The following is a 16,388-nucleotide window of genomic DNA, read 5'->3' as shown; positions in this document are numbered from 1 at the left end:
AAGACTAACTAGCAGTGTTTTCAAAGCAAAGACTCATGACTAAACCTTTGGCAGTGTACAAGGAATCATAAGAAAGAAGGGGAGTTAGTATGATGGGGAAAGGATAGGAGCTCCACAAGGACCAAATATATCTGGGCACAGGGTCTTTTCTGAGACTGACGTTCAACCAAGGACCATGTATGGATATAACCTAGAACCTCCGCTCAGATGTAGCCTGTGGTATCTCAGTGACCAATTGGTTTCCCAAAGTGAGGGTAACAAGGACTATTTCTAACAGGTACTCAATGACTGGCTCTTTGGCCTCCCCACCCCCCAAGGGAGGAGCAGTCCTGTTAGGCCACAGAGGAGGGCTTTGCAGCCAGTCTTGAAGTTACATGATAAAACAGGATCAGATGAATGGGGAGGAGTTCCCTCCTATCAGTGGACTTGGAAAGGGCCACGGTGGAGATGAGGGAGGTAGGGACTGGAAGGGAGTGAGAGAGAGGGACACGTCTGGGATACAGAGTTAATAAAATGTTACTGATAAGAAAATAAAATAAAATTCAAAAAAATTTAAGATTTATTTGCAAAAAAAAACCAAAAACCAAAAAACGAAAAAACAGAAAGAAGGAGGAGCTATTTCCCTAGACACCTAAGATTCATCTTAATCATGTTCTTTTTATTTTGAATTTTTAAAATTTGGATGAGCATGGTAAAGCAGCAGATATATTTTGGCATACAAAAACCAAGAAAATTTTTGCTAAATTAAAATAGACGGATCCTTTAAGAAGTCAATGGCATGGACTTGACCCTGTACTCATATGGGGACTAGGATCTTCTGTGTTTTTTTGTTTTGTTTTGTTTTTTGTTTTTTTGTAGAAAATGATGAAGCTCCACAGCTACTAGAATGTCTGCAAGTGAATGAGGAGGTTTCTCCTGACCATGATAATGATGTCAATAAAGACCCCTCAGGTCAAGATGACTGTTTATTGGGCCTACATTCCTAATCCACCTCTACTATTTCCAGTTTCCTGGGATGATCCAGAAGTCCTGGTTTATGTCAACAACACTTGGTTACTGGGTTTTCTTGCTTTTGAAGGAACAAAAGTAAAACAGACTCTTAACCTTTCAGGACTAGGAAGAGGTCATCCTCTTTGCATTACCAGAAAGAGTATTCATCAGCACTGCTTACCAGTGCTGGTAAGCTCATCTGTCCAGGTCATAGGTCAACATGCCTACTGCTCTAAAGTTGGGGTGGCAGCTCAAGCCTCCCTTTGCAAGCAGGCATAGTGGAACATTGGAGGGATATTATTGTCCCTTCCTACAGGAGTTAAGAATGACAGTCTTACATGTCCAATGAGTTATCCACCCTGTGAGAAAGAGGATCAGTGTACTTGTCCTCAACTGATGGTTCCTTGGACAAGATACAAGTATCAAGCTTCCTACATCCTTGGGAACCCGAGAGAAAACTTGGTGTAATCTTGAGTGAATTCTAAGTGAGGATTGATCATTATACCCTGGGTCCTCTTTCTTGTTTATCTTCTTGATGTGTATAGATTTCAGTGTGTTTATCCTATGTTATAGGAATATTCAAGTGAGTATATACCATGTGTGTCTTTCTGCTTTTGGGATACCTCAGCCAGGATGATCATTTCTAGGCCCCACCATTTGCCTGCAAAATTCATGATTTCCTCATTTTTAATTGCTGAGCAGTATTGTGTAAAAGTACCACAATTTCTGTATCCATTCCTCAACTGAGGGACATCAGAGTTTTTTCCAGGTTCTGGCTATTACAAATAAAAATGCTACAAACATGGTTGAGCAAATATCCTTGTTGTGTACTTGGGCATCTTTTGTATATATGCCTAGTAGTGGTATAGCTGGATCTTAATGAAGCACAATTTCTAATTGTCTGTGAAAGTGCCAGATTGATTTCCAAACTGGTTATACAAGTTTGCATTCCATCAGCTATGGAGGAGGGTTCCCCTTTCTCCACAACATCTCCAGCATGTGTTGACACTTATGATTTTGATCTTAGCCATTCTGGTGTGTGTCAGTTGAAATCTCAGTGTCTTTTGATTTGCATCTCTCTGATGCCTAAGCACATTGAACATTTCTTTAATTGTTTCTCTGCCATTCTGTATTTCTCTACTGAGAATTCTGTTTAGCTCTGTATCCCAATTTTTAATCAGATTGCTTTATTTGCCGTTTTTTAAATTATTTAACTCTTTATATTTTCTGGATATCAGCCCTCAGTCAAATATCGGGTCAGCAAAGATCCTTTCCAAGTCTGTAGGCTGTGATTTTGTTTTGGTGACTATGTCCTTTGTTTTACAGAAGATTTTCAGTTTTATGAGGTCCCATTTATCAAATGTTGCTCTTAGTGTCTGTCCTGTTTGTTCTGTGTTCAGAAAGTTGTCTCCTATGCCAATGAGTTCCAATGTCTTATCCACTTTTTCTTCTAACCAATTTAGGGTATCTGGTTTAATGTTGAAATCTTTGATCCACTTGGACTTTAGCTTTATGCAGGGTGATAAGGATGGATCTATTTTCATTTTTCTGTATGTATACACAGAGTTAGACCAGCACCATTTGTAGAAGATGCTGTCTTTTTTCCACAGAAAAAGGCATATTGGGTTTCATAAGAAAAAGTTATGTGTGCACAGGATCAGATATACTGGACACCGATGAAACATTTTGCTTATCTTCATAGAAACCTCAAGATTCTTTTAGGCACTGATTGTCTGAGAGCCATAATGATGTCATTAAACAGTTGAAAGCCAGTGTTTCAGGAGCCAATTATTAAAAGGGCCAAGTGGACAGCATACTTAAAGAGAAAGGCTGAGCAACCATACATGCCTCATTCTGGGCAGCTGAAAGCATAAAACCAATAGATGACAGTTCCTGTGTGTAAAACTCTTAGTTAAGGGAAAGTATCACATTTTTTCAAGTAGTGATTAATAAAGCCACATGTCCTTAACATTTGAGTTTCACATAATCACAGATTCAATTATTATTTGTTAAATGCACATATATGTTCTCAGTCAGTGAATTACTTAGTGGGAGAATGCTCCCTGACAAAGCAAATCTTTAAACACAAAGTTTTAATTGGGACATTGCTTATATTTTTACATGGACAATCTATGTACATGTCTGCAAGCAGGCATCTTGTTGTGGTACTACAGGAGAACAGAGATGTTTTCATACTGTACTACTAGTTATAAGCAGAGAGAGGTATTCAGAGAGAGAAAGAAAGAGTTAGAGAGACAAATTCAGATAGACCAAGACCAAAAGAAACAAATATAAAATGACAGAGACTGAGAGACAGAGACTCCATTTTGTTTGTCTCTTTCATGTGCATATCAACCTCAAAGCACACCCTCCTATATTATAACACCAACAGGAATTATATTATCTAACAAGGCCATACTTCTGTACACTTCCCAGACATTTCCTTACTGGGGACTCAATATGTAAATAGATGAACATCAAGGGGACATTTCAATTCAAATCAGCAGGAAGTGGAAGAAGATGGAGGGACTTTAAGGCTCAAAGAACATAGTTATCCTGATAGTTTTTCATTCAATACAATGATTAAAGTCCTAGCAATTCCGAGGAGTAAAAAAGAGGTTTGAAAATGTCCTTTGGGAAAAATGTGTAATATTTCCATAGTAGATTACTCTTCAGCTAAGAACGTAACATCATGGTATTTTCAGGCAAATGGATGGAACCAGGAATAATCATCCTGGCTGAAGTAACTAAAATGCAGAAAGACAAATATGGTATGTATTCACTTATTAGGAGTCTCCAAATAGTGTTTGATAAAGCTCCAATAGGCAATCCATTGTTACCAAACCAGTTGTCCACTAGTGCAATTGGGTGGCAGTTAATTGATTTGTTGGGCCAGGCCATCCTACTGAAATTTTCAAGCAACCCAGGCTGTTATTAAATGATAGATAAGTGCCTTGTTCTTGCATCCACAGAGATGGTTCCTTCTGCATCAAATCGCATTACATACAGAAACCCACAGTCTGATATTATGAAGAGAGAGACATTAAATCACCCAGCTCTAAATGGGATTCAGTATGAATTTCTCCCTCCCCTCAGAGCTCTGGGCAGCCCACAGGAGAAAAGCAGGAATAATGTCATAAGTAAAGGGAATTGGGGACACCTGGAGAAAAATGGCATGAGATTCAGGCCACAAAAGAAGATGATGCAGCCAGCCTTGATGATACCTGATAAGCTAGGGTCAGATATAAAGGGTAGGAAGACCTCCCCTTTGAGGGAACTAGAGAAAGGGCATAGGGGTAGAAGAAGAAGGGTGGGTGGGACTAGGGGAAGAAGAGGGAAGGGCTGGCAGAGGAGAAACAAAGTATACCAATCATAATAATTAAATACATAAGAAAAACTGTTATCGATACTCAATCCCGGTGCAGAGGGGCAAGATGGCGGCGCCAGGAGGACTCTCATTCTGAGCAGCAGCACAGCAGGATCAGCACAGTGACCAGCAATCAGAACTCTCGGCCATAAAACACAGTCATTGTGTTTCCCAGGTAAGAGGATACCCGACGGTGGGGGATTCAATCAGCTTTTTACTCACCCGGCTAAACCACGGAAGATATACCGGTTCCGCCAGACACTTGGCTGCCAGCCACCAGCCCCAGCTCCAGCCCAGAGCCACAAGCCAGTGTCTCTGGTCAAGGTCCCAGACTGAACCATGTGCACCACACTATCAGAGACTGGAATTTTCAGTCAAGAGATAACCCCAGGGTACAGGAAACGATTGGGACCAGCCTTAGGTCACCCAGACATTCCCTGGAAAAGACTCGGGCGGGTTCCACGGGCACCCCAGGAGCCAGCCCAGAGCCATAGCCAGGGACCCAGGTTCTGGCACAGAGCCCTGCCTGCCTGCCCGCCTGATTCACCGCCGGACATAGAAACGGCGGGTCTGATCTCAGAGCACTCAGCTCACCTCCAACCTGAAAAAGTCCCCGGAAAATTACCCATCTGAGGGAGGCACTCAGGCAAAGGCAGACACAGGCAGTTTCTGCGCACCAGACAGCTGGCAGAGACTGAGCCGCCATCACACAGCTGTGCTCCAGGCACAGGCAGTTACTGCGGCCAGCCAGCTGGCACACACTGAGCAGTGTGCACCAGGGCAAAAAAAGACACTGGGAGTCCGTGTCTCCTGAGAATCCACAGGGAAGGAAGGAAACTACTGACCTAAATCACCCAATCCTTCCCTATAAAAAGTCTAGCAGTCTAGTGGGGCTGAGGCGCCAGCACTCAGCTGTGCTCCAGACACAGGCACAAACAGTTGAGGCGCGCCTGATGTCCAACTGGGTCACAGCAGCTGATCATTAAATTTACAAAAAGAAACCCAAAAACAGGGCAGCTGCCCTCAGGACTTCCCTGGATGAGAGGAGAACCCTCTCGACTAACAAAGAACACAGTTACCACTCAGGTCTCTATCCCTGAGGTGAGCAGCAGCAACTCCTGAAAAAACACCAGCCATCCAGGGACTATACCCAAAAAGCTGAGAAGACATCCTTCAGGAAAAACCAGCTTTCTGCAAAGGGGATTCTCTCCACCACAGGATCCCCAGGAACCACCAGAAAATAACCCCAAACACCTAAGATAACACAATGGGTAGAGGCCAACGTAAAAGCTCAAGCAACAAAAGACAGAGCAATATGGCATCTCCAGAACCCAGTAACACAGGGGCAAGTAGCCCTGGATACCCCACCATAACTGAAATCCAAGAAGATGACCTAACAAGTATGCTCATGAAGATGATAACAGAGGAAACAAATAAGATTCGTAAAGACATAGAGGAAGATAAACTCAAACAGAATATTGTTGTCCGTAAAGAAATAGAGGAAGCTGCAACCAAACAGTTTATGGCCTTTAGAAAGGAAATGCTTAAAACACTGAATGAAATGATAGAAAGAGAGTTGAAGGAACTAAAAGAAAAACAGGAAAGTACAATCAGACAGGTGAAGGAAGTAAACAAAACAACTCAAGACCTGAAGATAGAATTGGAAAAATTAAAGAAAACACAAATGGAAGAAATAATGGAAAGGAAGAATCTAGGGAAGAAAACAGGAACTACAGAGATAAGCATAACCAACAGACTACAAGAGATGGAAGAAAGAATCTCAGGTGTAGAAGATACAATGGAAGAAATCGATGTATCTGTCAAAGAAAATGTTAAATCCGAAAAATTCCTGACACAGACCGTCCAAGAAATGCAAGACAATATGAAAAGACAAAACCTAAGAATAATAGGTATAGAGGAAAAAGAAGACTCCCTTCTCCAAGGCCCAGAAAATATTTTCAACAAAATCATTGAAGAAAATGTCCCCAAACTAAAGGAGAGGCCAATTAGAATACATGAGAACACCCAACAAATTTGACCAGAAAAGAAAATCCTCCCACCACATAATAATCAAAACTGTAAGTATACAGAACAAAGAAAAAATACTAAAAGCTGCAAGAGAAAAAGGCCAAGTAACATATAATGACAAACCCATTAGAATCACACCTGACTTTTCAACAGAGACTATGAAAGCCAGAAGGGCCTAGACGGATATCATGCAGACCCTAAGAGAACACAGATGTCAGCCAAGGCTACTATACCCCACAAAACTCACAGTACTCATAGATGGAGAAAACAAGATATTCAATGACAAAAACAAATTTCAACAATACCTACAAACAAATCCAGCATTACAGAAGACACTGGAAGGGAAAATACAACCCAAGAAAGCTAGCTACATTCAAGAAAACACAGGAAATAAAGAACCTCACTTCAGTAAAACAAAAAGCAACCAAGCACACAACAGTATGACCACAGCCAACATCAAAATCAAGAGATCTAACAGCCACTGATCATTAATCTCTCTCAACATCAATGGACTCAACTCTCCAATAAAAAGACACAGATTAACAGAATGGATACATAAACTAAACCCAACAATCTGTTGCATACAAGAAACACACCTAAGACACAAAGATAGACATTACCTGAGGGTAAAGGGTTGGAAGACGACTTTCCAAGCAAACGGACCCAAGAAGCAAGCAGGAGTAGCCATTCTAATATCTGATAAAATAGACTTTCAACCAAAATTAATCAAAAGAGATGGCGAAGGACACTTCATACTCATCAAGGGAAAATTCCACCAGGAAGACATCACAATCCTGAACATCTATGCCCCAAATACAAGGGCACCCACATTTGTGAAAGAAACATTGATAAAATTTAAAGCACATATAGATCCCCACACATTAATAGTGGGAGACTTCAACACCCCACTCTCAACAAAGGACAGGTCAACAAAACAGAAATTAAACAAAGAAACAATGTCTCTGACAGAGGTCATGAATCAAATGGACCTAACAGACATTTACAGAACCTTACACCCAAACACAAAAGAATTTACCTTCTTCTCAGCACCTCATGGAACCTTCTCCAAAATAGACCATATAGGGGTCACAAAGCAAGCCTCAACAGATACAAGAAGATTGAAATAATCCCATGTATCTTGTCTGATCACCATGGAATAAAGCTGGACCTCAACAATAACAGAAATAACAAAAAGCCTACACACACATGGAAACTGAACAACTTGTTACTAAATGACAGCTGAGTCAGGGAAGAAATAAAGAAAGAAATTAAAGTCTTGCTAGAAATCAATGAAAATGAAGACACAACATACCCGAACTTGTGGGACACAATGAAAGCAGTGCTAAGAGGAAAGTTCATAGCACTAAGTGCCTTCAAGAAGAAATTCGAGACAGCTCATTCAAGCATCCTAATGGCTCATTTAAAAACCCTAGAAAAAGAAGAAGCAGACACACCAAGAAGGAGTAGACTGCTGGAAATAATCAAACTCAGGGCTGAAATCAATCAATTGGAAACAAATAAAACAATTCAAAGAATGAAACCAAGAGCTGGTTCTTTGAGAAAATCAACAAGATCGACAAACCCTTAGCCAGGCTAACTAAAAGGCAGAGAGACACCACCCAAATCAACAAAATCAGAAATGAAAAGGGGGATATAACTACAGACACTGAGGAAATCCAAACAATCATTAGGACTTACTTCAAAAGTCTATATGCCACAAAATTTGAAAATCTAAATGAAATGGACAATTTTCTTGATCGATTTGACTTACCAAAGCTGAATCAGGACCAGGTAAATCAACTAAATAGTCCTATATCCCCCAAAGAAATAGAAGCGGTCATCAAAAGTCTCCCATCCAAAAAAAGCCCAGGACCAGATGGCTTCAGCGCAGAATTCTACCAGACCTTCAATGAAGAGCTAACACCAATTCTCTTCAAACTATTCCTCAAAATAGAAACAGAAGGAATATTATCAAATTCATTCTATGAAGCCACAGTACCTTGGTACCTAAACCTCACAAAGACTCAACAAAGAAAGAGAATTTCCGGTCAATCTCCCTTATGAACATTGATGCAAAAATACTTAATAAAATACTTGCAAACCGAATCCAAGAACACATCAAAGATATTACCCACTATGACCAAGTAGGCTTCATCCCAGGTACGCAGGGGTGGTTCAATATACGGAAATCCATCAATGTGATCCACCATATTAACAAACTGAAAGAAAAAAACCACATGATAATCTCCCTAGATGCTGAAAAAGCCTTTGACAAAATCCAACATCCATTCATGTTCAAAGTATTGGAGAGATTAGGGATACAAGGCACATATCTAAACATAGTAAAGGCGATATACAGCAAGCCTATAGCCAACATCAAACTGAATGGAGAGAAACTTAAAGCAATCCAACTGAAATCAGGGACAAGACAAGGCTGCCCACTCTCTCCATATCTCTTCAACATAATGTTGGAAGTCCTTGCTAGAGCAATAAGACAGTTGAAGGAGATCAAGGGGATACAAATTGGAAAGGAAGAAGTCAAATTATCACTATTTGCAGATGATATGATAGTATACGTGAGTGACCCCAAAAACTCTACCAGGGAACTCCTACAGCTGATAAACACCTTCAGCAAAGTGGCCACATACAAAATTAACTCAAAAAAATCAGTAGCCCTCCTGTATACAAAAGACAAAAGGGCTGAGAAAGAAATTAGGGAAACAACACCCTTCACAATAGCCACAAATGACATAAAGTACCTCGGAGAAACCCTAACCAAGGAAGTCAAAGACTTGTATGAAAAAAATTTCAAATCTCTGAAGAAAGAATTAGAAGAAGATATGAGAAGATGGAAAGATCTCCCATGCTCATGGCTTGGCAAGATTAACATAGTAAAAATGGCCATCTTACCAAAAGCAATCTACAGATTCAATGCAATGCTCATCAAATTACCAACACAATTCTTTCCAGACCTGGAAAGAAAAATTCTCAACTTCATCTGGAATAACAAGAAACCCAGAATTGCTAAAACAATCCTCTACAATAAAAGATCTTCCGGAGGTATCTCCATACCTGATCTTAAGTTGTACTATAGAGCAACAGTTATAAAAACTGCATGGTACTGGCATAGAAACAGAATGGTGGATCAATGGAACCGAACAGAGGACCCAGAAATAAACCCACACACTTATGGACACCTGATCTTTGACAAAGACTCCAAAACCATACAATGGAAAAAACATAGCATCTTCAACAAATGGTGCTGGTCTAACTGGATGTCTACATGTAGAAAAATGCAAATAGGTCCATACTTATCACCCTGCACAAAACTGAAGTCCAAGTGGATCAAAGACCTCAACATAAAACCAGACACATTAAATCGGCTTGAAAAAAAAGTGGGAAATACCCTAGAACTCAGTGGTAAAGGAGAAAACTTCCTGAACAGAACACCAACAGCACAGGCTCTAAGAGCAACAGTCAATAAATGGGACCTCATGAAACTGAAAAGCTTCTGTAAAGCAAAGGACATCGTCATCAAAACAAAGCGACCACCTACAGATTGGAAAAGAATCTTCACCAACCCTTTATCTGACAGAGGACTCATATCCAGTATATATAAAGAACTAAAGAAGCTGAAAAGCAGCAAACCAAGTAATCCACTTAAAAAATGGGGAACAGAGCTAAACAGAGAATTCTCTGTAGAGGAATACTGAATGGCAGAGAAGCACTTAAAGAAATGCTCAAGCTCATTAGCCATTAGGGAAATGCAAATCAAAACAACCCTGAGATTTCACCTTACACCCATGAGAATGGCCAAGATCAAAAACTCAAATGACAACACATGCTGGAGAGGTTGTGGAGAAAGGGGAACCCTTCTCCACTGCTGGTGGGAATGTAAACGTGTACAACCACTCTGGAAATCAATCTGGCGCTTTCTCAGACAACTAGGAATAGCGCTTCCTCAAGATCCAGCCATACCACTCCTGGGCATATATCCAAAAGAGGCTCAAGTACACAAAAAGGACATTTGCTCAACCATGTTTGTAGCAGCTTTATTTGTAATAGCCAGAAGCTGGAAACAACCCAGATGCCCCTCAACTGAAGAATGGATGCAGAAATTGTGGTACATCTACACAATGGAATATTACTCAGCAATGAAAAATAAGGAAAACATGAAATTCGCAGGTAAATGGTGGGATCTGGAAAGGATCATCCTGAGTGAGTTGTCCCAGAAGCAAAAAGATACACATGGTATATACTCAGTCATATCGACATACAACATAGGACAAACCTACTAAAACCTGTACATCTAAAGAAACTAAGCAAGAGAGAGGACCCTAACTAAAATGTCCAATCCCCATCCGGAAAGGCAAAGAGGATGGACATCAGAAGAAGAAAACAGGAAACAACCTAGGAACCTACCACAGAGGGCCTCTGTAAGCCTCTGCCCTTCAGACTATCAAAGCAGATGCTGAGCCTGATGGGCAACTGTTGGGCAGAGTGAATGGAATTTTAGGTAAGAACTGGGAAATAGTAAGAGCTGGAGAGGACAGGGTCTCCACAAGGAGAGCAACAGAAAAGGAAAATTTGAACACAGGGAACTTCCCAGAGACTCATACTCCAACCAAGGACTATTCATGGAGATAACCCAGAACCCCTGCACAGATGTAGCCCAGGGAAGTTCAGACTCCAATTGGGTTACATAGTAATGTGAAGAGGGACTGCCTCTTACATAATCTGATTGGCCTGCTCTTTGATCACCTCCCTCTGGGGGGGAGCAGCCTTACCAGGCCATAGTAGAGGACAATGCAGCCACCTTTGATGTGAACTGACAGACTAAGATCAGAAAGGAGAGGAGAACCTCCCCTATTAGTGGACTTGGGGAGTGGCATGCAAGCAGAGGGAGGAGGGAGGTGCTTATGAGGGGATGCAGAATGAATAAAGTGTAATTGATGAAAAATTAAAAAAAAAAGATACTCAATCCCCATTCAGAAAGGAAAAGAGGATGGACATCAGGAGAAAAAAACAGAACAGGACAGGAGTCTACCACAGAGCCTCTGACAGTCTCTACCCTGCTGCGCTGCAGGGTATTAAAGCAGAGGCTGAGACTTATAGCCAAACTTTGGGCAGAGTGCAGGGAATCCTATGAAAGAAGTGGGAAATAGTAAGACTTAGAGAGGACGGAAGCTCCAAATGAAGAGCAACAGAACCAAAAAATCTGGGCACAGGGGTCTTTTCTGAGACTGGTACTCTAACCAAGGACCATTCATAGAGATAACCTAGAACCCATGCACAGATATAGCCCATGGCAGTTCAGTGTCCAAGTAGGTTCCATAGTAATGGGAACAGTGACTGTCTCTGACATGGACTGTTCGGCCTTCTCTTTGATCACCTTCTCCTGAGGGGAGAGCAGCCTTACCAGGCCACAGAGGAAGACAATGCAGCCACTCCTGATGAGACCTGATAGACTAGGATCAGAAGCAGGGGAGAAAGACTTCCCTTATCAGTGGACTGGAGAAGGGGCATGGGTGGAGAAGAGGGAGGGAGGTTAGGATTTGGATGGGAGGTGTGAGGGAGCTACAGGTGGGATATAATGTGAATAAATTGTAATTAATAAAAATAAAAATAATCTCTTTTAGATCCCCCCTCCAAAAAAAAGAAAAACTGTTATCAAGGTGATGAAGAATAGTGCTCTTTAGGACTGATGGCTTCTTCTTGGTATTGGTGCCAGGGTGTGGCAAAGATGAACTAAGTATTCTTTAAGCAACTTGGCACTGAGACTCTGATCATGTTCCACTGAGTAGACGAACAATGTGTATTTGAATTGCTATATTTTAAAGAAAAATATTTTACTATGACCTATGGATAAGAATATGAATCTGGGAGCAAAGGAAAAGAAGTGTAATGTATATTATATGATTCCCATATAATCAATAAAAATAATATATTGACAACTTTTACCATGACTTTTAACATGGAAAAAAGATTCTTCTAAAGGAGGGCAGAGTTTGACTTTGTAAGGCATTCTTTGCAGGAGCTCATTATGTAGCAGAAAATCCTAGCCATGAACTAGTGGTAAGCCAGCTATGTCAGACCCCATAAGCTCAGATGTCACCTTCGAACAAGTAGTCCTGGCACTAACACGACATTTAGAGGGTTTGTCTGGAGGACCTAAGCAGGAAACACAGCTACTCTTGTGTCCTAGACTTATAACATGGACCCTTTTCTCTCAGTGACCACTGTGAAGATCACAGCTGCCAATCCAGCCAGGTCAGACAAGGCAATCCTGCTCATAGATGGTTGGCAAAACTAGTGGGGAAGAGCACCAGCTGTGAAATAGGTTATTTACACTCAGATTTCCATTTATACTCACCGATTTTCTCTGTTTCAGCCAAACCAATCCCAGGAATTGTCTGGCTCTTTTTCTTTTCCCTGCTCTTAATGTCTCACTACTCCAAGGAACACTAGATCCTGCCAGCCTATTTTACCAATAAGAATGTGAAGGTACATTTAGTCAGTTTGACCTGAACTGGTAACTGTTCAGGTCAAAGTCACAACATAGGAAATTTCAGATCTAAGACCACAATAGGAGAACACCTTATCATTCGGTACATTCCCCTTAATCCCACATCATTTGGAAGCTTGCCTACTTAGGAAGCTATCCAATGAAATAAACATTAAGTTTCATTTCCTACCTGACATTGTCACAGAGGTAAACAGGAGTAAGTGTCAGGTGTGCACAGATCAGAAATACTGGACACTGAGGAAAGTTTGTTTACTCATCTCTATGGAATCCTCAAGATTCTCTATGGTGGTGATTGGCTGAAAGGAAGAATGAACTCATGAAACAGGTAAAAGCCAGTAAGAGTTTCAGCAGCCAGTTATTAAAAGGGCCAAGTGGACAGCCTGCTTGAGAGAAAGGCTGATCAGCCCTACATTCCTTAATTTGGGCAGCTAAAAGCACACAACCCACCTGTGTCCAGACTCTTAGTTTAGGAAAAGTGTCACATATTTCTTTCAAGCGGTCATTAATGAAAGTCATGTGTCCTTGATATTTGACTTTCACATTATGAAAGATTCCATTACTATTTGTTAAATGCATATTTGTGCACAGTCAGGGAAAACACTTCCTGACAAAGGCAAATATTTGAACAAAAAGCACTTATTTAGAACCTTGCTTATATTTTTACAGAGACTATCCAAGATGTCATTTCAGGAAGCAGTCGTCTTATGGTAGTCCTTCATAAGAACTGAGAGCTTTTCAGCTGAACCACAAATGACTGGCAGAGAGCAAGAGACAGGGAGAGAAAGAGCTAGAGATACAGATTCAAAAATACAGAGACACAGACCAACAGAAACAAAGATAAAAAGTAACAGAGACCAATAAAGAGAAACTCCATTTTCTCTGCTCACTTTCATTGGATTATCAACATGAAAAAACACCTTCTATAATATAACTACAATAAGAAGTATATTATTTAACAAGGCCATTCCTCTTAACCCTTCCTAGACATTTCCTTACTGGAGAATAATTATTTAAATACATATGCTTCATGGAGACATTGCAATTAAAATCATCAGGAGATGGAAGTTGATGGAGAGACCTCTAGACTAAAAGAACATAGTTATCATGATCATTTGTCATTCAATACAATGAATGAAGTCCCAGGAATTCCAAGGACTAAAGAACTGGACTGATCATCTCCTTTGGGGAAAATGCAGAAAATTTCCAAAACATAGTATTATTCAGCTATGAATATGACATCTTGATATTTTCAGGCAAATGGATGGAACAAGGAAAAATCATCCTCAGTGAAGTGATTGAATGTAGAAAGACAAATATGGCATGTATTCACTTTTAAGGAGGTCTCTTAATTGTGGGTGATAATGTTTCAATGTTACCAACCCAGTTGTGCACTAGTGCATTTGAATGGCAGTTAATTGATTTGTTGGGCCAGGCCATCCTACCAAATTTTTCAAGCAATCCAGGCTGTTGTTATTAAAATATGTTGCTCTCTGCCCTCAAATGATCAATCAGTGCATTGTTCTTGCATCAAAAGAGGCTTTCTCGGGCATCATGTGGGATTGCAAACAGAGACCCACAGTCCAATATTATGAAAAGAGAGACCTTAAATAACCCAGCTCTAAATGAATTTTATTGTGAAATTATCCCTCCCCTGAGAGCTCTTGGGAGCCTGCAGGAGTGGAAGCAGGTAGAGTCTCATAAATAGAGGGAATTGAAGACACATGGAGAAAAATGCCCTGAGAATCAGGATACAGAAGAAAATGATGCAGCCAGCCTTGATGAGACCTGATAAGCTAGGGTCAGGTATAAGGGAGAGGAAGACCTCCCCTTTGAGGGAACTAGAGAAAGAGCATAGGGTTAGAAGAAGGAGCATGGTTGTGACTGGAAGGAGAAGATAGATAGGGTAGCAGAGGGGATACAATGTGAACAAATCATAATAAAAAATGTATAAGAAAAACTGTTATCAAGGTGATGAAGTATAGAGCTATTCAGGACTGATGGCTTTTTCTTGGGGGTGGTCCCAGGCTGTGGTAAGGATGAACTCAGTTTTCTTCAAGGGTCTTTGCACTGAGACTCTAATCATGTTCCAATGGTAGATGAAAAACACATACTTAAATTCATGTATTTTAAAGAAAAAAAATGTGATAGACGGGAAGGAATTTGAACCTGGGAACAATGGAAAAGTATTGCAATGTATATTATATGAAATTATCACAGAATTAATAAAAATTAATTGGTTAAGAATCTTATAATGACTTTTAACATGAAGAAAAGACTCCTATCAAGGAATGTATAGTTCCACTTTGTAAGGCATGCTTTCCAGGAACTCATTGTATAGCAGAGAATCCTAGCCATGAACTAGTGTTACCCAGCTACCTCAACATCATGAGCTCAGGTAGCACTTCAGATCAAGCAGTACTGGCACTAACACTACATTTAGAGGGTTTGTCTAGAGGACCACAGCAGGAAACACAGCTGCTTTTTGTTTGTTTGCTTGTTTGTTTGTTTGTTTGTTTCTATATGTAACATGGACCAATTTCTCTGTCCTGAGCCCAGTTTTAACTTTAAACCCCTGGATCAGGAGGATTGCTCACTAACTACCGAGTAAGACAGAGCTGCCAATCCAGCCAGTTTAGCCAAGGCAATGGTGCTCATAGAGTGTTAGCAAAAATAATGTAGAACATCGCCAGCTGTCAAATAAAACTATTTGCCCCTTAGTTCTCCTTTTATACTCACCAATCTTTTTTTTTTCTGTTTCAGCTAACAAATGTCAGGAATTTTCTGGTTTACTTCTCTATTCCTGCTCTTAAAACTCAATATCCCAGGGAACCCTATACCTTGCCGGTTTAGTATATCAATAAGAATGTGAAGGTAAATTTAGTGAGTATGTACATAACTGTTCAATTCAAAGTCACAACCAAAGATATTTCAGATCCAAGACCACAGTTGTAACTACCTTGTCATTGGGTACATGCCCCTTAATCCCCCATCACTTTGAAGCTTCACTATTTAGGAAGCTGTATAATTAAATAAACATTAAAGTTTCATTTCCTACCTGACATTGTCACAGAGGTAAAGAGGAGTAAATGTGAGGGATCTGGAAAAAGGGGTGAGATAAAGGCTTGTTGGTTTTCACAAGAAAAAGTCATGTGTCCACAGGATCAGAGATACTGGATACTGAGGAAAGGTTGCTTATTCATCTCCATGGAAACTTATAGATTCTCTCAGGCACTGATTACTTGAGAGGCCAAATGATGTCAAGAAACAGGTGAAAGCCAGTAAGAGTTTAGGAGCCAATTATTAGGGCCAAGTGGACAACCTGCTTGAGAGAAAGGCTAACCAGCCCTACATGCCCCAGTCTGGGCAGCTGAAAGCACACAACCCAGAGATGACAGTTCCTGTGTCCAAGACTCTTAGTTCAGGGAAAGTGTCACATATATCTTTCAAGTGGTCTTTAATAAAGTAACCAGTTCTTGA

The sequence above is a fragment of the Meriones unguiculatus genome, assembly GCF_030254825.1.
Source record: "Meriones unguiculatus strain TT.TT164.6M chromosome Y unlocalized genomic scaffold, Bangor_MerUng_6.1 ChrY_unordered_Scaffold_23, whole genome shotgun sequence".
Taxonomy (NCBI): Eukaryota; Metazoa; Chordata; class Mammalia; order Rodentia; family Muridae; genus Meriones; species Meriones unguiculatus.
This window is presented reverse-complemented; position numbering follows the sequence as displayed.